We start from the raw sequence: 22,980 nt of genomic DNA on the forward strand, positions 1-22,980 counted from the left end.
ACTATGTATTTAATTCTTAGTTACATAAGTATTATTTTATAATGTTAAGTATACATTGCATTGTCTACTTAAATATTTTCCACATATCACTAAGTACAAGACAAGGGGTATAGTCCATAGCATCACATTTATTGTTATGTTAATAATTTCTGTGTTAGGCTTTTTTGTTGTTGTTGTTTTGGGCCGCACCCAGTGATACTCAGGGGTTACTCCTGACTATGCACTCAGAAATAGCTCCTGGCTTGGGGGACCAGATGGAACAATGGGGGATCGAACTGCTGTCCATCTTGCACCACCAATCTGGCCCTACTGTGGTGGGCTTTAGTGCAATAAATTTTATTTTATTTTTACCTCACAATATGTTTGTAAAAACACATAATAGCTCAGACAGGGGTAGTTTGGTCAACTTGGAGATTCAGTGATTACAATGATATTAGCCAACCACAAAGAGCAGTGGAGAGGGGATGAGATGACTCAAAGCTAGGTCCATTCTTTTGTCATTGTTTTCAGGATAAGTTTACCTGGAAATAAGCATGTAGATGAATGTTAGATTACTTTTACAAACAATATATTAGCTCCTCACTGGAGAGATAAATATCTAACTTTCAAGATAAACTATGAAACTGTGTTGGATTCTTTAAGACTGAAAACAGAAGTGAGGTCACGCATACTATGAATGAATGAAGTGCTCTCTTCTTGAAGCTCCAGACAGAAGAAAAATCTGAAACTCTGAAAACCTACATTAGCCAAGAACACCGAAGGTGAATGTGAAATGAAACAATGCAATATTTCATGAGTACAATGTTAATAAAATAAATATGAATGCATTATATTTTTGAAACCAAATTAATACATTTAAGATTCCCAGTAAATATAAATGCATCATTGCTCAGTAGACAACTTTTCATAATAAACTTGCTGAAAATATTTTTATTGAATAAAAAAAATCTGTTCATTCAGTGAGACAGATCATTTTATGTTTAGGAGAGACAAGACTGCCGACCATTTACAAATCCTACAAAAGAAGCAAATCAGCATGAGAATTGGGACTAGAACCCAGGTATATGTGTTTTTTTAATCATATGTTGATATTCAGGATGTAATTCTTTCTGACCCAGGGGCCATTCTCATAGTCCCTGGAGCACAAATTCTGATGTCATTAAATGTTTGAACACACCTACCAGACAAGCCCCATTTGGTTCCATTTCTTCTTTTTTTTTTTAACTTTTTTTAAATTTTTATTTTGATCATATTGGCTTACATATCTTTCACAGTAGTATTTTAGGTACATATTAACATTGAATCAGGAGAATACCCATCACCAAATTTGTCCTTCCTCCATCCCGTCCTCTTCCTGCAACCCATATCCCCCACCATCACCCCCCGGGCTGCTAGAGTAGGTGGTCCCCTCTTTGTCTAGCTTACTATTAGTGGTCATATATGTGTTTGGTCCTGGTACCCTCCCTTGTTTTCCCCTCTATTTGAGAGGTGGAGCTCAATAATTCGAGTTATGTGGTTTTGTTTAAAGGGAAGAAAAGCAATAGAATGGATTAAAAAAATTAAAAAATTAAATAAATCAAATAAGCTGAAAATGGTGGAGTCCAGGCTTTCAACCTCAATTTGAGTGAGGACATGAAAATGGTAATTGAAACACTACATCAATATAGAAAGAAGTATCAAATTAAATATCCAGCGAGCAATAAAGACAAGCACCACACAATAGTCTTGGTTCTGAAATCAAACAAGATCTCCAATTCCAGAGGTCTGACTAAGACAATTGCAACTGAATGGGTCTTCCAGAAGCATAACGAAAGACTCTATCCCAGACTCCATCATAGGAGCAATGTAATGACCAAGACCACCAACTACAGAAGATGGATTAAAACGACACCGAAGAAGCAGAACTGCTAGAACTACAAAGAAAGACTTCATAATGAGCTCCATTCCATGAGCTGTACAGACACCAAGATCTATAGATACAGAGGTCCAATTTTACTATCCATGATAAAGCAGAAGTCTTCTATACACCAAAAAAGCACCAAAAGAAGAGTAAATGATCATGCAAGGAGTCTATAGTTAATCCCATGACAGTATACTTCAGAGGTGGAGAAACCCTGTATCTCCTAAGCCAAGGGAATTCCCTCTATAATATCCCCAATAGTTACTGTGCCTATGCAGGGAGAAAAAGAAAAAAAAAAGCACAAAATAATCATTTTTCCACATATAAATTTATTGATTGATCAATTTTTATTTAAGTTTTTATTTTGGTGTAGATATTGAAGTTGATGTGTCCATTTGGTTCCATTTCTAAATAAGGCAACTGACTCAAAAAATTATGGGCTGGCCAACTATTATTAGATATTAGATATTAGAAACCAGTAAGCTTTTGTATTCAAATGGCTGCCCTACTTAACCTACAGTGTCACTCCTTTTCCTCTTTTGGCTGCCAGTCTATAGTATTTCTTCGAAACTAGAAACAGATTTAATTTTAAAAAGTGTTAAAGGACTTATTTGCCAGGTTGATCTAAGTTGCTCTTTTCAAGGATTTGGAGAAAAATGCACACCTGTCCAAGTACAGCAGTGATGTTGTTTGAAAGTACTTTATATAAAAAAATGAAAACTATGTGATCTTCATTTGGCCTTGGTCTTTAATCAAATTTGATGTTTAAGCTAAGTTGGGCAAATTGTTGTTGGAGAATAGCTGTACAGTGCTACAAGTTTCAAGTCTTGAATGGAGGGAAGTCATTTTACACCTGAAGCCTCATCCCCCACCCTTTCTCCCTAGGTAACTTGACCTTACCTGCAAGACCCCGCCCATTCCTGGGAGGGGTCTTGGAAAAGGTAGATAAAGCCTTTGACCCAGGAGATTGGGGAGTCTCTGCGGCTGTCTGCCCTTTTGGTCTTTGGCTAGCATGAAGGTCAAAGGGAAGATGGTTGAAAGGAGTCGAGATGCAGGGCTAGCGAAGAATGGCTGTGCTTGAAAGGTTATGATATAAGCCACACATGTGGTGAATAGGGCATGAATAAAGTTGATGCTTCCTGATGCCTGTCTCTGGATGAGTCTGATTCCGCCATTCACCTAAACCTGGGACCCGCCAGCTGAATAGGGGTTGCGGAGCCACGTGGCCTGGGATGGCAGGGAAGAATCCTTCAATCCATCCTTCACCATCCAGATCCATCTTTAATTATTTAATGCAACAACACCTACTACTATGAAATGAAAATATATATATATTATATATATGTTGTATATGTAAGAACACGTCCACATATGTTTGACACAGTTCTTTTTTTTTTTTTGGACACAGTTCTTTTTATTATTTTTATTATCTTAATAGGACTGTCTACCTTCACATTACTAATAATGGCCGAATATTGGGCAAATAATTTGGTTGGGTGTGAACATTCACATCTCTCTCTCTTATGCAAAGTATCTAATTGCATTATAATGTTATAAGTTATAATGTTATAATATTATAAGTGCTGGTAGATAAAAAGCTCACAATGATTTTTAACAAAAATTTTTTTTTTTTTTTTTTTTTTTTTTTTGGTTTTTGGGTCACACCTGGCAGTGCTCAGGGGTTATTCCTGGCTCCAGGCTCAGAAATTGCTCCTGGCAGGCACAGGGGACCATATGGGGCGCCGGGATTCGAACCGATGACCTCCTGCATGAAAGGCAAACGCCTTACCTCCATGCTATCTCTCCGGCCCCAACAAAAATTTTTAACAAAAAAATTTCTTGAGAAAATTCTACACAGAAGAGCACGCATGCCAGCCTAAACGAGAGTGCTGGAACGGAAGAACTGGAGATACATTCCCCCCGTTTTTGGGTCAGTGTGTTTGTTTTTGTCTTTTAATTCCCCACTACAGTTTTGTTTATTGTCCAGCTGAGACACAAAGAATTTATTAAATTCCTCAAGGTCACACGTAAAGTCAGGCCTCTGCTCGAGACAAGGTCTTTTGCCTTCCCCAATCCCGACTAGGTCTTCCTGCCTCGTGCAGTGGATGGGTCCGCGAGGAATGAAAGAATGCTCTTAAGCAAATTCCAATTATGGTTTATTAACTTCACACATAGCATTTATCTTCCAGTTTCCCAAAATAGCAGAACCAATTAAACTGTCTGTTTAGCACTACATTTTTTTTAACTTTTAATTTTTCCTCAGATAAAGCCTTTATGGAAAGATAAATGGAACATCACAGATATGAGGGCTTGAGGAGAAAGCCATCATCCTTTGCTTTTCACCACCCTCAGCACCAGGATAACAAGAGAACCCAGAGAAGACCTTGCCCACTCCAGACCCCAAAGTTACATGTTCAGAGAAGCAAAAGCTTTGAGGCATAATGGATAGGAGATGGACACAAGGTTTTATTTACATTTTTATTTAGGATTTTTTTGTTGTTGCCACGGTGGCTATGCTTAGGCTTGTTCCTGACTCTGTTCTCAGATATTACTCCTAGAGGGGTCAGAGGATCATATAAGATACTTGGAATAAAACCTGGATTGGCTATATGCAAAGCAAGTACCCTATTCACTGTACTATTGCTCTGACCCTGGACACAATTTTTATTCAATACAGTTGCTAACTTGAAATAAGAGCTCAACAAATTCTAGTGTTTTGTCCACTGTCAAAACAAGATTAAACAATTGCAGCAGAAAAAATAGCAGGCTTATATTCAAAGCTCAGAAACAGTATTTGACTTTAATCTGGAAATACCTATAATTCCCCAGTGGTATAAAGGAAAACTCAACTTGGCAAAAAGCTCCAAAGTGATCTAGTTTTTAATTTGTTGTTTGTTTGTTTGTTTGCTTTTAAAGGCTTCCTTTACATCTCTCTTCTACAATGATTCCATTAAGAGGGGAATGGGGACAGATAGAAGGGGAGAAAGTGAGACAGGAAGGGAGGAAGAAAGAGAAAGAGATAATTAGAATGTCCACATTGGATGTGCTCCATGAAAGAGAACAGGGAAGAGGTATTTGCTTTTGCCAAAAGGAGGATGTCAAAATAAGAGACTTTGTGGTCAGAGTGGTGGCACAAGGATAGGGCTTTTGCCTTACAAGCAGCTATGCTAGGATGAACCATGGTTCGATTCCCCGGCATCCCATATGGACCCCCAAGCCAGGAGCAATTTCTGAGCACATACCCAGGAGTAACCTCTGAGCATCTCTGGGTGTGGCCCAAAAACAGAGAGAGAGAGAGAGAGAGAGAGAGAGAGAGAGAGAGAGAGAGAGAGAGAGAGAGGAAAGAGAGAGAGAGAAGAGAGAGAGAGAGAACTGAAAGAGCAAGAGAAAAAGTGAGCCACTGGGGTCTCCAAACCCTTTACTGGGGAGGGGGAGCCACTGCAGAAGATACTCAGAGAAGTCAGACACATATGAAAGATTTCCCTCACATTATGTTGCATGTGCTTTGTTCATAAGTCAGCTCATTATTTTATTTGTTTGTTTTTTGGTTATGGGCCGCCACACCCAGTGACACTCAGGGGTTAATCCTGGCTAAGCTCTCAGAACTCGTTTCTGGTTTGCGAGACCATATAGGACACTGGGTATCGAACTCAGGTCCGTCCTGGTTCAGCTGTGTGCAAGGCAAAAGCCCTACCGCTGTGCTATTGCTCTGGCTCCCAAAAGTCAGCTCATTCTTTATTTTTTTCTTCCCCCCACTAGACCATGTAACTGTGAACTGAAGATTACAATTTCTCTTCCTTCAGATGTTTGATTCTCACTCTCCTTGACTTCTTCCCTGATATAGGTCCCCTGGATGTGTGTCTGTTCCACACACCTTTCTATCTAACAGGAGTTGTGGGTATATTAAGTCACATTCATGCCACCAGGCTCTATGGAACTTGTCCCGTAATTATTTGACATGTCCGAGGAGTGAAAACCAGCTTGGAATAAGACAACTGCAAGGATCCGAATGCACAGTGTATAAACTTCAAAACTGAATTCTTAAAGTGGAGTTTGTCACTACAGTGGATTCAGCTAAACTTGGATTCTTAGAATTTTTACAATAATGTGCACTTGGATATGATTATGCTTGACTCTGTTTCCTTAACTCCTTTTTTTCACTGACATGCATTAATCTATTTTTTTAGCATTCTTATAAATGTTCTAATGAATTAATTCCTTCTTTACAAGCATTCTGAAAATCCTACTGAAAGATGGTAGTTTATATGTCTGGCATAATAAGCCATACGATAGTTTTGTGGGTAGCTCACAAGGACTCTTTCATAGTCTGTATATTGTAACCAGGAGGAATCATTATCAAGTCACAAACTTAGAAAATAAGGCTAAGTAAAATGTGGTAAAAATTTATAGACTATATTCTTACTTTTGGGGAGAAATGCCTGGTTGTGTTCAGGGCTTACTTCTGGCTCTATATCCAGGGTTTACTCCTAAAAGTCTCAGAGCACATTTGGAATGCTGGGATTGAATCTGGATAGTATGTGTGCAAGGCCAGCGCATACTCTGAGTTCTCTCCCTCCAATCCACAAACATCTGTCGAATACACAACTGCATGCTTTTAGAAAAGTCAGAGAATTCTCAGCAAAGAAGCCCTGGAGAGTCCAGATTTAAGTTTCTTTGTCTTTTTCTAGAGAGTTCTGATCATTCTAGAGAACTGAATCAGAAAAGGGTGGAGAGATACCTAACAGTTATTTGCCTTGCCCACAGATGCCCCCAAAATCCAAAGGGCAGAGTAAGGAGTAGGTTCTGAGAATCACTGGGTGTTGGGTCCCCCACCCACAAAAACAAAGTAAGTTAATAAATTTATTCAACTTCTGAAAGATGCAAAAGTAAAAAAAAATACAAGAGTCCTTGACTCAATTGCTTTTTAACCCAAATGACTACTGCAATTCCTGTTTCCAAGGCAGACCTAATTTAAGAGGGTTTAAGTGAATAATTCACACAGAACTGAGAATCCTGACCTCTCTACAGTATTCCATTTTCTTCTTGACTTTGTAAATCATTATCAGGGTTGCTTCTGGGGTCCTCACTAGGTGTGTGGAATCTTTATTGACAGACCCCTCCCAAAGCCTTTACTGGATCCTTAGATCAAAAGTTTCCCTCTATTCTGAAACAAGTCATCATCCTGTGAAGCTAGAAAATACTAGTAAAATATTTTCATCCTACAATTGGAGAAAAAATATATATCTCTAAGCAGAAACATGAAAATGAAAACCAAACCAGAGTACAAAAAAGCAAAGACAAAGAAAAATTATGATGGCATGCTTAAGTTTGGCTTTTTATAAAAGCCATATAAGGATTTTGGGTTAGTACTGAAATATCAAAGGCTATACAGACACTTTTGTAATGACTGCATTGCTCTTTAACTATAGGACAGTCATCTAAATAATTTTATTTATCAAAACAGATAAATGCAATTTCTGAGCTAAAGAATTAACTGCCTACATATGTTGGTCAGATGTCACTGTGAAGCTTTCTATCACTGACTTATTAATGCTTCATTGTAGAAATTTCAATGTCCATTTAGTTTGCGTCCATATAGAAATCTCTATAATCACAAATAATTAACACAAATAATTTTTTCCAGAAATATTATGGGGCTCACAGATTCTTGAAGAATTTTATGTGACCATATCAAAATTTTAGCTATTACATTTACTTTTTCTGGAGATTTGGGAAACCAATGTTAGATGTTACACCAACTCTGAGTTTCTCTCAGAGGTGCTCAGGAGACCAGACAGTGACCCAGATAGAACTGGAGTTGGCCTTATGCAAGGCAAATAATATATATATATATATACACACACACACACATATATATATACATACATACGTATATATGGATATATACGTATGTATGTATATATCTCAGATTTAAGATTATTTATTTAATGGAGACATGTTGGGTTAATATTATATGTGTTCAGAAAGAAGTATAAAAGAAGATTAAAATTGGAACAAATAGAGTAAAATGTTAAATTATAATGAAATCAAATTCATTTGTACTTTTTCTGAAAGAGAAATGAGGAATTTGTTTTTTGGCCATACACAGCAATACTCAGAGCTTAATCCTGCCTCTGCACTCAGGAATCACTCCTGGTTGGGTTGGGGGATCATATGGAATACTGAGGATTAAACCTGAGGCAGCTCTGACCCTCCAAATGGAGAATTTCTTGTTGAGAAAAATCAACCTGAGATTTATTGAGATGCCTGTTGAGATTGTGTCCATGCCACATTTTATTCTGCTTTGTTTCTTATAATAAACATGTAGAGCTAAAATCTCCTGACATTATAGTTTGGCTAAAATAACAAAAGTTTTCAGTGGGTTATAACAGAAAATGTAAAGGGCCAGTAGAAATAAAAATTGAACAGGCAATCAAAAAATAATTGCTATGGTTATTTGTTAATGACCAATAACTCATGAAACCTAACATCAGCATCATAAACTGTGTAAGCACTTCAAAAAACATGACCTAAATTAAAAGGTTACACACAATTACAAATATTCAAGAAAAGGCCATGGAAAAAATAACTTTTAACACATTTAAATTCATGTCTAGCATACTGCATTTAAGTCTCAAATTTAGAAAATTGATTTATAATGTTAATCTTTACTGGGAAAAATAACAAATACTTATCATAATCACACTGTAATTAAAAACCAAATAGTTTTTGCAAGAGCTTCATTTTTTACTGTAGTTTACAAGATGCCATTTCTGCATTGAAAAATATGTTTTTAAAGTAACCATCAAACATGTTTATTAAAACCTAATTACACATACGTAAAAATGTGCATTTTGATGTACTGTTAGGACTAATCCCTAGTTTGATGATCTTCCCATCAGCTGAAGTTCATATTAAATAAACCACACATACAAACGTTTTCTTTTTTATCTTTCATTAAGATAAAACACTTCTGTAGAGTGTCTGATGGAATAATATGATTAGGATAATGTTTAAAGTTCCTATGCAAATATAAAGACACTTCTCATTTTTAATATAGGAAAACAGAAAGCCAGAATTAAAGTCTATTTAATTATGCATCATCTGGGAAATGGAGATGTTTATAAGTGGCATTATTTGAATATGGCAAAGGTAGACCATTCAATTCAGTATAACGAAAATGTTTTCTATCACAGAACTGTCACAACTCTTTAAGACTATTTGCTTATTTTTCCTGCACATATTAAATATTAAAGCAGCTGAATTATTTCAAAGAAAACATTGGGATGTACACATCTTATATTTCATTTTAGAATCAATGAGTCAATGTTTGAGCTCCAAAAAATTGCCTAAGAAAGAATGTGTTATCAAAGCAGTATTTGTCTTTGATGACTGATTCTGTAGTAAAGAGAGCATTTTCACCAATTTTAAAATAGAATTAAATACTTCACCTAGTTATTGTCTGAGCTGTGTAGATTTTGTTTCTCATTTCTAGTAATTTTTTCTAAAATAAAATACTTTCATAAGCTATTCTAACTATTATAAAATTCACATAAATATTAGTTTCATGATTTCATTCTCATTTTTGATACAGAATTGATAATTTCAGAACAAGTGAGCTTTTTTTTTTACCACTTCTCACTTTAACAAAATTTTTTTTAGCTCATCTTATGCTTAACTTTTAGGTAATATTAGCACATAGTCTGGTGTTGCCAGAAAAAACTTGCGATTTTCTGAAAATTCTTTGAGCACCCATGGACCTCCATCTTTCCAGAAGGTGCTCTGAATGAGTATGAATTAGATAGATACCATTTTAGGGACTTCTATATTTTCATAGGGATATAGTAAGAGTATTTGACCAACTAATCAATTATAATATATAGCAGGGGTGGCGAACAGGATTTTTACCCTCACTCAATATGGCAGAATGCAATATGTGTTTAATATATTATTGTTAAAATTAGATGCTTTTGTGTGAATGTTTGTCTGTTTTGGCAGGTCACTGCATGGTGTGGCTCTCTGACTCTCACAGTTTAAAATTTTGGCTCTTTGTGTCGAACTTGTTTACCACCCCTGATATATAGGAAGAAAATGTAGTACTGTATGAAATATTCCATCATATGCATAAATCAGTCAGTATAATAACCTACTGCACAAAGTTTTATTTTAGCTGATTCAGTGTCATGGTGTACTCTAAGTTATACATAACATACATATATGTAACATACATATTATTATCTTTATCATAATTCAAATACTATGCCTTCCCCAGAGTTGAACTGTAGGGGAGATACAATTTAGGAAGAGAGTATTTTAAAAGACATCCTCTAAGTACTTGATCAGCATAAGAAGAGAGTGGTTTCCTTTTCAAACAAGAGGAAGCATGGCTCTCACATTCATGGCTTTCCCTACTTTAGTTTACTTGGAGCCTGCACATTAGGGACTAACTTGGTACATTTGCTGAAAATGAAACAGATTCACTTCCTTGAAACTAATAGCAATTTGAGATGCTGAAATGCAGGTTCTAGCACACAAGAGACCTGGATCCATCCTGGCACTGTATGGTCTCCTGAGCACTTCTAGTAGCAAATCCTGAGTACCACCTAACAAATACAACCTAAACAAACTAAGCCTGGCAAAAGGACCTACTTTTCACTGCCCAGTTTCACTTGACTTGACTACACTTTATTATACAAGGAGAAAAATCAGCAAAGTTCCCTAAATCTAAACCACTTTCAGTGTCTTTCTGAGCCCCGGAGGCCTCCTTCTACATTGTCCAGGAGGATGAGGAGACACTGAACATATGAGAAAAAACCCTTCATGACAATTCACATGTAAGTCACACTGGGCCAAATGATGTTCCATTAAAAATGCTATTTTTAGGGGCCAGAGTGGTAGCACAAGCAGTAAGGCATCTGCCTTGCCTACATACATAGCCTAGGATGAATCGCAGTTCGATCCCCCAGAAGCCAGAAGCAATTTCTAAGTGCATAACCAGGAGTAACCCCTGAGCATAAATGGGTGTGGGCCCAAAACAAAAATAAATATGTTATTTTTTAACTAAACAAAATGTGATTTGATCTTGTTTAAGCCATCATCTGCAATATTAATACTCAGTTCCATGGGAAGAGTCCTGGTTGAGTGATTAAATTAAGAACCATAAAAACATATCCCGAAGTTCTGGCTAAATGTTAGTGCCTACCATCAACTGAGCAGAAAGTGCACTTCATTGCTCATGTCAGAGAAAAGCCATTCTTATGAACATTAATGGAGAGATTGGAGAGTGAAGAGTCTTTAATGATACCTAATTGTCCAAATGGAGAGAGAGAATTATTTTAGAGTATCCAGGTTTTCAAATATTTCTCATGACCAATTCTTCATTGTTATACTGCACATTTGAGATACTTTAGTGAGCAGGTTATGGACCATAAGTTACATGCAATGGGAGTGATGTCACACACTGATTATTTAAATTATTGAAATAGTTCAGCACAATTTCAGTAAATGCATTGTTATTTGTTGCATCCCCCTTATACAAGACATTTCCTCTGAAAGAAATGAATCCCTCACTAATACTAATGAACAATAGTTGAAAGCTAAAACAATATTCAATCTTTTCATTCAAGGGAAATGAAAGATCATCTCTAAGTTCATACAGCTATACCTGCTTTAACGGGCATGGCTTGTCTTTAATTTCTACAGACGAGGCTTATAAATAATTTAGTCTACTTCCCTAAGGTGAGTCTGCTTCACCCTAATGTAATGAGACAGACAAGATCAGTTTAATGTCGCCCCTCAAATAGTGGATAGTAGAAAACACATACACACACATACACACACACGTGAGCGCACACACACACATGCACACACACACACTGGTCCAGTATTCTTAAAGTAGACCATATTGACAATTCACTATCAAATAATTGTACTTTAACTTCTTAACTGTGATAAAAGCAGAGCATCAAAATAGATGTTGCACTGATGAAGGGGGGTGTTCTTTTATGACTGAAACCCAACTATAAACATGTTTGTAATCATGGTGCTTAAAATAAAGTTATTATTAAAAATGATAGATGCTTTGGTTGTAGCAGAGGTTAACTTTATTATCACTTGCATTATCAAACAGAGATAAATATATATTAAGTATAGATTCTTCAGTAAAATGAGAGATAGAACTCAAGCCTGATGCCTTCAAGGTAGGTATACTAAGTTATCTCTAGGTCTCCTCTAAAAACAGTTATGCTTTCCCACAGGTCATTAAACTCTTAGGGCTGTTAAGTTTATGTTTAATAGGCAACAAGTATTTAAAATGACCAAAAATTATTAACTTACCAGCAGAACAAATAAAAGTCTCCTTAATGAATCTCTGCCTGACAGTGGTGATGCATTTGCTTCTGCTCTTTACATTATGCTATTGGCTTTGGTACAAATTTTTGGCTCTTGATTTTGCAACATTGTTTTTGAGATAGAACTAAAGTGCATGCAATCAGAGGGCCACACTTATGTATAAAACTTTATTAAACACCCATTCATTGAGACCTCAAGGAAATTTCAAGTTTCCTGATAATGAATGAAGAATGTTGGGAAAATACTGAGTTCACCTGAATGAGTGATTTCAGCTCATCACATAGCCTCCATGACTGCATTATGGTACTTAATTCTAAAACTCTGAAGTGGTGGCATGCACAATCCTACCTAGGCTGGGAGAGGATCCCAGAAATGGGTGTCTTTGTAGGCCCTCTATTTTATGGTCTCAAGAAAGGAATTGTTCTATATCTGTAAAAGAACCAGTCAGTGTTTCTAATTTTATTACAACAGGAAAGAACAGCAGCATGTTTGAAGAACCCCAAGTAACCCAAGAAAGAAAAATATTTTAAAAAGAGGTATTTTCTTTGTCTTATGTAATGCTCAAAAAACAGTTATAACATACCTGGTTATCAACTAAAAAAATCAGTCCAACCAGATTTAAAATAATAATGATAAAACAGCAATAGCAATACTTGGAATAGTGCAATGAGTCTGTCAAGTAAGAGAACTAAACAATGCTCAATCCAGAAATTCTTTCCACCTACTGGTGTGTTTGTGTTAACTCATTTGTGGGATTAAATTGAAGTGAATTTTTTGATTTTCTGATTTACAAGTGGATAGGCAACTGCAGTCTCTTTCAGTTGGTGTGATCTTTGCACAGCAAAGGAACACCACGGTGATGAATTTGAGAAACAAAATACAAAAATAAAATAAGTGTCCTAAAAACCTAGCTGGAAAACAATTAAAGTACATATTTTCATCAATTGAAACTCAGTTGATTTATTTAAGCACACTTTTTGGTGGTGCAGGAAAAATGACATTGTCTTTGTTAGTGTTTTACAGAGGCGTTTATTTTTAGTTATACAGCTGAAACTCTCCAGCCCAGTGAACTGTGGCTGTCTTTGGTGTATTCAGCAGAAGGAGGGGGAAAATTAGACACATTGCCATTAGTTCTAAAAATATCAGTGACATGTCAGGGTCATCATCTCTATGTTAAGAACTATGGAGGACGAGTAGAGACAAACTTATGTTGTACAAACTCACTGTCTTGAGTGAAATGAAATGTTTCAAAATCTTTCATCAATTTTAAGCTGAATATACATCCTAATTCAAAAATCGACACATATACACTCTAAAACTGGGAAATGGAGAGAAGTGGCATATGCCTAAAATCTCTACATGAAGGAAGGAAATGATTTGGGAACCCAGAGTATTTTGTTAGCATCATTAATATAATACACAGTATTATTAGATGGGTAGAACTGGCATTAAGATATAATGATATTTAAAAAATGAATATTAAATTGTAAAATCAGCCTATGTGCCATATCTCCAAGCCCAGGTGAATGAGACTGAATTAGAGGCGTACATGAAATACTCTAAACCAGGCTGAGGGTGAAACATGTGTAGTCTTGCAGTCATCCACCTCATATCTCTCTCACAAGTTGTCTGCCTGAACTGTTTTTTTATTGAGCACAGAGACCAGCCCCAGGTGGGGCTGTAAACTCAGGTTATTCTGAACCTGTCCCACCCAGGACAGCTTGGGTGAAACCAAATTGTAAACAAACAGATACAAAAAAACCAGGGATGATTTTTGTTTTGGGTAAAATAAGGTAAAACCTAACACTAGGTAATATTTTATAGAGGTCAAGTGGGGTGCATCATTGAAGGAGAACTGAAGAACAGAAATTCCAGGCCAGAACATCTGGTAACTTGATATATAACTGAAACTAGTTACTTAGCCTGTTGAGCGTAGCTATTCAGTTCCTTCTATTTGGAAACTCCCAGACCAGAAGTGGTGTGGAAATTCTACAAAAAATTCCCTACCAGAGAAAACAGATGCTCACCTACATATCCCTGAGCTCTTCTAAGAGACACAAAAATGATTAACATGGATCTTATATAATCAAGTAGATAAAAATTATGGAAAGTTGGTACTGGAGTAAAAGACCAGTGATAGGGTGTTTGCATTGCATACAGACGATCTGAGATATTTAAGGGTTCAATCCCTGGCATGGCAGTCCATATGGTACCGGAACCTGCCAGGAGCGATTTCTGAGCACAGGGTCAGGAGTAACTCCTGAGCACCAATGGGTATGGCCCAAAACAAAAAAGAGATAATTATGGAAAGTTAAATATATACATATGTATATGTATATATGTATATACATACATATAAACACACACATGATATTTGTGTGACTTTGTCTCTGGGGTGGTGCAGAGTTATCAGATCTATCCAGTTTGCAAGTGAGACAAGAACTAAAAAAATAAGTAGGAGCTTTACTTTTGTGTGGCATGTGGGTCTGATGTGTATGTCACTGATTAAAAAGAAATTTCCCCTGGGGCTGGAGAATAGCATGGCAGAGAGGATGCTGAGTTGCAAGTGGTCAACCAAGTTTAATCCCTGACACCCCATATGAACCTTGATCCCTACCTGAGTGGTCCCTGAGTACAGAGCCAGGAGTGAACCCTAAGTTCTCTAGGCTTGTTCTAAAAACCAAAATAGAATTAATTCCCTCCCCCATGCACTCATATATATGGCAACTATAGAACAACAACTATAGCAGAAAATAACAAGTGTTGAACAAAGTTATGGACAAATTGGGACCATTAAACCCTGTTCGTGAGACCATAAAATGATGCCATTACAATGCAAAACAGTATGAAGCTTCCTTGCAAAATTAAAACCAAAAATTTCCATATGATACAGCAACTTTAGAAATACCCAGTAGGATTGAAAGTAGGGTCCCAACTGATATACATTTGCACAAGACCATAGCAACATCATTCATAGCAGGCACCTATAGAAGCAATCCAAGTTTTCTCTCCAAAGGTAGAGATTTTACAAAGGTAGTTTACCATATAGGAGAATTCAGATTTAGGAAGAAAAGTTTGACCAGGGCTAAATAGAAATGAACCTTTATGCTAACTGAACCAGGAAACACTGAGTAATACCTGGCCCCCATTAATAGAAGGTACTTAGAAAGTACTCAGAGGAACAGCAAGCAGGGACAATAGTTGTCAGAGAAGGCAAGAATTGGGAGCATAACAAGAAAAGAGTTTCAGTTCTGCAAAATCAAAAGCTTTATGAAGATGATGATGATGTCTGCACACCAATGTAATAAAATGCCACTAAAGGGCATATTCAAGAAAGTTAAGATGGTAGATTTTTGCTACAGGTATTTTACCACAATTAAAAAAAAAAAAAGAAAAGGAACAAAACTGAAAAGAACATTTGACTTATTATTTAAGACCTTAGGGACACAACTTTTTCTGGAACTATATCACCTGACTTTTAATTCTGACTCCACCTTTGCACATAGCCTGCTACTTTGGGCCAGTTCCATGAACTCTTTTTGACTTCTTTTTTCTCATTTGCAAATTGAGAATAATGACTACACTTTTCTCCATTGAGCTGTTGTGAAGCTAAAGTGTGTTGATATGGCAAAGCATATAAAAGGTAGCAGCAACTATGATATATAAAGAATTTATCATTACTAGTATTTTTTTGTTACTAATAAAACTCTGCTTAAGTGACTTTTTTCATATTTTTCTGTCAGGTTTGTTTTCTTAGACATGGCAAAAAAAAAAAAAGCCTTTAAGCTAGTTTGACATTTTGAAATTGCTCAAAAACATAACCAAAGGTTGATTTTCTCTTATGAATATGAAAATCCGAATATCTATTTATTCTTTCTTTTTGCTCATTGCAGTCAATAATATCCCCTCTAAACAGTTGAAGAGATTGGAAATATAAATGATCATGGCAGACAAGCAATACTTTGACCTCTACAAGTGAAGAATAATTATTACCACTAAATCTAAGATCATTAAAAATAACTAAAAATCAAATACCAAATTCAAATTGCTTTAGAAGTATCTTTTTTCTTAATAATTATATTTAAAAATGCTTGTCATTATTGGCATATGTTTGTATAGTAAATATTTTGTCTGAAAGTTTCTCAAAAATATAAAATCTTGTCATGACTTGAGGGAAGAGTGCAATACCCATTTATGGAAAAGTCTTTTCAGCACATGTTCATTTTCTTGATAAAAAAAAAGTGTGTTTCTATTTTGTGTGATATAAAATGTTTTTTTTTTTTCAAAAGTCATTTATGAGTGAGGTTCTCTTGAAAAGAATTTGGTCATTTTGCACAAATGCTAGGAAGGAAAAAGGTAGTCTTTTAAGGAGAAGAGGCAAATAAATAGATTATCTATGTCTTACCATCTTTCATCTATGTGATATACTTCCAGACTTTTTAAAACAATTGGTATGCAACCTACTCCTTATTTAATGCAGCCTGTCTTCCCTGCCACTTCCAAGTGAACCGAGAGAGATATCAGAGAAGAAAGCTCCCTCGGGTGTCTCTGAGGATAAGGAAAAAAGAAGCTATCAAAATAAACTTTTACATTTTTTGCCTAAGGAAAGCAATACTTGTAAGAAACCATATGCTTGAAAACACAACAGAAATCAGTAAGATGGGATAGGAGGAATCTGTACTCTTATACCAAGAGCTGGAAGGTAATATCCTCTCATGGAGTTGCTCAGAATTAAGGCCTCAGTTTCTCTGAGATACAGTGAATGATGAATGTAGATATATAGATACTGGGGAAGAGTTAGCTCTCATGCTCTCTGCCTCAGCCCGCTGAACAGATGGCATAAAATAAAATCAGCTTACCACAAATAATCATACGAAATGAAAATTAGATAGATGAAACCTAAAGTTGGATGCTTTCTGTATTGTCAAAATTAGAAATAGATAAGCTCATTTATGTTGCTAATACATGGAAAACAGAACATCCATCTTGTGAAAAAAAAGGCCGACTCTGCAATAGAAATTAATATCCCAGTGCATAAGCACTTTGATGCCCAGTTATCTGTCTAGTGTACATCTTGTTGAGAAAATATGCTTTTACTAAATTACATGTTTTAAAAAACATCCATGCACAGCACACATTCATGGTACATAAAAGATCACAGATGTGTGAGTATGTGAATTGTGTTTCTAATGACTAGAATGGTGCTGAATAAGTTGAAAGAGAATAACAGGTTGTAGTTAGCTCTGTCCGATTCTCTGGCAATTCTGATGCACTTCCTTTATGTAAATTTCTGCAATAGTACAAGCCACATAGATATTACTATATGTTTATGGGGTTAGGTTAAACAACAGACAGAGCTTTTCTCTCTTTTCCCAAGATTATCAAAGTGATTTTGGAGTTCTTTTCTGATTAAAATGTGAATTAAGGGGCCCGGAGAGATAGCATGGAGGTAGGGCATTTACCTTGCATGCAGAAGGAACGTGGTTCAAATCCCGGCCTCCCATATGTTCCCCCAAGCCTGCCAATTTTGAGTGTAGAGCCAGGAGTAACCCCTGACTGCTGCCGGATGTGACCCCAAAACAAAAACAAAACAAAACAAAACAAAAGATGTGAATTAAGCCATCAGTCAAGGCAGGCCCTCACTTCCAAGGACATGCCCATATCTCTGCTGTCAGATTGGGAATTTCAAGACTCACACCAGAGGACCCAAACCACTCAGAAGGGAATGTACCCCCATTAAGTATGTTGTCTTCAAAATGTACCATTGCCAAGGTCCCTCTTAAGAATAGCCAGTGAGGGCCCAGAGAGATAGCACAGTAGTGTTTGCCTTGCAAGCAGCCGATCCAGGACCTAAGGTGGTTGGTTCGAATCCCGGTGTCCCATATGGTCCCCCGTGTCTGCCAGGAGCTATTTCTGAGCAGACAGCCAGGAGTAACCCCTGAGCACTGCCGGGTTTGGTCCAAAAACCAAAAAAAAAAAAAAAAGAATAGCCAGTGAAAACAAAATTAGTGAGACCACTCAAAATTAATTCAAAATTCATGACCGGGTTGTTCTTTCTAACCTCCTAAGGACAATAACTTGATGACCTGACATTATCTTGCTACTAGAGAAACTCCATATTATCTTAGAAAGAATCTATGAAATTGATTTGCAATAAATGTCCACTGGAGGTCAACATGCAACTCAGAGAGACTGGACATCTTTTGGAAAAAATAATAAAAGGTCATGACTCTTTCATAAACAAGTTTGAAAACTATAATCACACTTGAATGATCACTTGGGTCAATGACAACTTAAAAGCTATATAAAGTGAAGAAGAGCTGGGGAGGCAGAGAAGAGCCCTAAAAAGCAAAGCCAAATGAACCTGAATTATCAAAGATAACTGGGACAGCAGATTCAGTTAACTTCTTTATCAACTAAAATTAATGTACTGACAAATTAAAAGCTGCAATGAATTACATGCATTCCATATCTGGCACAGACATCACATGGGAAAAAAAAGAAAAAGAAGATTGATAATAAAATGTTGTATTTTAATGTTCCCAGGAGGTACATTTGAAAAAATATACACATCTATCAGCAACAAGGGAATAAGTCATGCCGATGGCGCTTAGAAATGAAGCATTTCAACATAGAGTCATCCTCAGGAAATTTGATATTTTGTGTGGATTGAAAATGAGATACCTGTTTCAAAGAAAAGCTTGATTTTTATTTCACAGCTCGGAATAGAACCCAAATGCTGCCCTGCACGTTTAAAGTTGGACTGCTTAGAAATTCCTTTGTTCTGATGTTTACTCAGTGAGCAAGGAATGCTGTATAATAGGGAGCTGCTTTATCTACCAAAGATAAAAAATATTCAATCTTAGAGGGTTTATTTAATAGATGGAGGAATGTCAAGAAATACAGGAAAAATAGATACACCGAGAGTAAGATCAGAAGTTATACTATAGAATAATTTATGATCCTATATTTCTTTGTTTCATGTCTCTATGGACCCAAACAAGTTCTATTTCTGGGAGGGTCAGGAACAATTACAGATCCTGTATGTATTTTTGCCTCACTTCTTCTCTAATTTTTGGCAACAGCATTCCAAATCTGTTTGCAAGAACAGCCCTCACTCTACCACAGTCAATATTATTTGAAAGGGAATCACTTCATCATAGGCTTCACACAGACTTGTAACCTATTTCTGAATTTTCATCATCAAAGTGAGTCAGGGGTGAAAATGTCCAAAGGTGAGCCAATTTGAGTGCTAGAACTTTGCTGAAATAAAATAGAATAGAGAGATGATGATATTGTTAGTCAAGATTCCAGATGTATCTCAGTCTGAAAGCAAAAGTAGCAGAGGAAAACAGAATGGATCATCAACGGTTGGATGGCTATACTACGAATGAAGGAGACAAGAGAGAAGGAGGTGAGAAAGAAGCAAAAGGAAGGAGAGAAAAGTGGAATGAGAATAGAGAAAAAAAAGAGGTGGAAAAACGTAGAGGAGGAACTGGAAGTTTTCTAGTGTTCTCTGAAGCCTGATACTTCCCTATGCCTAAAAGCCATTCATATTCACTCCTTAATCTTCCCAATGCTGGAAGCCAACGAATTCTCTTTGATATTTAGGCTAAACTGAGCTGGAATTTCATTTGAAACAGTCAACATTTTCACTACCACAGGTATTCAGGTTTGCAAGTGAGTTGCATTTGTTGGAAAGGAAAGAGAAGGCTCCCACCTCCACCTGCTTTCCAAGAACAGATTCTGATTCTTCTATTACAGAGGAAGCCCTCCAGGGCACTGTACTTGCTTCTCTACCATTCCTTTAATATACCTGTCTCACTGATCCCCAGTGACCCCATAATACGATTACAGACATTGACGATTTACAAGAAGTGAAAATTCAATTCGAATGATTCAAAGTGACTTTGATAAACTACAATCTAGGGGACACGCAAATTCTTGAAATTCACATTTTCCCATTGATTACTGAAGCAGAGAAATGATGGCAAATTATAAAGCTTAAAACCATTTCAGACTGGGTGGAGAAAAACTTAAAAAAGAAATCTGCTAGTAATTGGCTGGAACTTGAATTACCTAGTGAGCATTTCAATATGAGTAAGAGTTCCAACATACCAAAAGATTCATTTCCCTTTTTGAAATTTGCACAGAGGTAAATGGAACGTTGAGCTGAGTACATGGCTGAACAGAGCTTGATGTTTTTGCATTGGCTCAATTTACAGTTCCTGGCTCTCTTGTTCCTAAATTATCCATTCTTTTGATCCTGAATCAAGGGCAAATTTGGACTCTAGGGCTTTTCTCTCCTCTGGCCTACGAGCTTCAGGAAGATGAAAGAGATAAGAGAAAGCTTGGCTTACTTCCAATTTAATGACTGACTTCCACAGAAAGAAGAAACTGAGGTACAGAATGGTGTAGTGTGATTTGTCCAAAGTCAGACAACCAGTTAATGATAGAGTCATTCAGAAGTTTCCTGCCTTTTATTTGGATAATGAGATTCAGAGACGTTTAGAATACTATGTTTCATTATCAAGGGAAACGGATTGATATGTCTTTATTTCTCCTCAAACAATAGTGACCTGTCATGCTGAACCATTCCCCTCTTCAATTAGATGGGATCATAGATATGAGGAATGGATTTTCTGAGAAAAAAAAGAGGGGACATTTCTAGAAAACAAATGCATTAAAAAGGATATTTTGAGTGTCTACAGGAGTAGAAAGCTTTTTAAAACTCTTTAAAATCATTTAACCTGTTGTTCCCAGCTTCTATTTCATCCAGTTATATAAAGAACTAAAACTTCCAAAAGGCAGTTATAATATATTGTCAGATTCTCTCTCCTGGCTGTTTTCAATTTCTCACCCCACTTTTCTTGTGCTCTCTATCATTTCCTCCATCTATGTAAATCTGACAAGCTGTTGAAAGCTCACCTTCTCATTCATGTCCCCACTCACCTAGGGAGACTCATTTGCATTTGTGAGGCTGCCATTATGGTCTCTGACAATAAGAACCTGAACTCAATACCAGCAAATCTGATTGAATACCAGAATTGATATGTTAAATTAAATAGGGCAAACATCTGGAGAAGGACATTTTGAATGACTTGTCTATCTGCTTCTTCCAATTCCTCCTCCCTCCAAATTACACTTTTACTAGTACATGCAATATTGCTGATTGTGTTCTAATAATATTCAGGCCACAACCTTCCTAGATCAACCAGGATGACCTACATTTATACTCTAGGTTTCTAGTCCCAAACATAAAAGTTAAACTGGCCAACTGTCATTGATAAATTTGACAAATAAATCCTTCCTGTAGCCCATGTATGTCTTCGGCACATAATTGAGAGAAGACAAGAACCCTAAATTGCTCTACCTCATTAAAATGTTCAGTTTTGTGTCACATTCATGTCTAGCTTCTCAGTCATAGACTTTGAGTGCCAACTAAGAAATTTTGTAAGAGAAGTGGTTATTCACTTTACCCAGAGTCCAAAAGCAAGTTTTCAACTATTCCCACAAGACCCAATTTATCCCATTGCACATCTTACTAAATGTGTTTTATTATTTATGCTATAACTTTTTTTTTCTACAAGTTCTTTACTATACCTCTTCTAAGTTTGGATTGAATTACCTTTATGTCACCCAAGCTGCCAGCACCTCCTTCTGAAAATTCTGAGGAAGCCTGTACCAGCTGAAAGTGCATGTACTGCCTGGCATGTTCTCCTCAAGGCGTTTTCGAGAAATGGTTCCCAGGCAAGTGGGCAAATGGAAGAAAGAAAGCATCAAATATGAAGCTGATTATCTGCTCTCTTATAAATTTTTCTCACAGAAGCTCAAGCTTCATAAATGGGCATTCGCCCTTATAGCACAAGAATTACTAATCCTAAACTGAAGAAGGGCCCTAAAGCAGGGGCAAAGAAGCCAACACCTGGAAAACAAAGACTGCTGACTTTACACATTGCTCCTTTCCAACACCAACACCAAATATCTTGTCAGATAAGGTGGCAATTAAAACTGTGTATTATGAGCTGGAAGCTCATCACAGACTCTACCATAAGTGCCCTAAGGGAAAATGACAATCCTGAGGTCAAGATATGGCCACTTAAATATGAAAGAAGGCACTGATATGTCCTTCTTTGGGGGAAAAACAAAACGGGGTGTAAACACAGATAAAGATTTCTGCTTTCAATCCATGTTTATGTTGCAACTGCCAGCATCTACCCATGCCAAAGAGGAAATGCATTTTATGATACCAGTTTAGTGACTCATTTTGCCATGTGAAAGTTAGCAGTTTAAATGAATTTTAATGACAGTCATTGAAAAATATGTGTACAAAACTCAGGAAACAATACACCCTGGCAAAACCTTACTGAAATGGGTATCAACACATTAAAGAGCTAGAACAGTAAAATATGATGTGATATTAATAGTAGTATCCCACTGAGAAACATACTTAGCTTTGGACTAATAAGTCACACCACCCATTAAGGTATCTAATTTAGCACAGGATGAAAGTCATGGAAACAAAACCAAGTTAATGCCGGCTGAGGGGAGAGTTGAGAAGATATAATCAGCTCTGAACTGCTGCCCCCAAACTGCTTTTCTTCCCAAAGCTCTCTCTCACAAGGAATGGCTACCAAGAATGACCAAGCCTCCATCAGCCTTCAAAAGTAAGCACCCAGCTAGGGAGAAGACAGTGGCCTCAACCATTTCTTTCCACTTTAGTTCAAGGA

The 22,980-nt window shown here is 36.7% G+C and overlaps 1 protein-coding gene across 1 annotated transcript in view; it reads right to left on the reverse strand.

Annotated features, from left to right (window-relative positions):
- Positions 1-22,980, reverse strand: part of TENM2 (teneurin transmembrane protein 2) — a 1,185,834-nt gene that overhangs the window by 776,234 nt on the left and 386,620 nt on the right. The window lies entirely within an intron of this gene.

Source organism: Suncus etruscus, chromosome 6 (assembly GCF_024139225.1).
Source record: "Suncus etruscus isolate mSunEtr1 chromosome 6, mSunEtr1.pri.cur, whole genome shotgun sequence".
NCBI lineage: Eukaryota > Metazoa > Chordata > Mammalia > Eulipotyphla > Soricidae > Suncus > Suncus etruscus.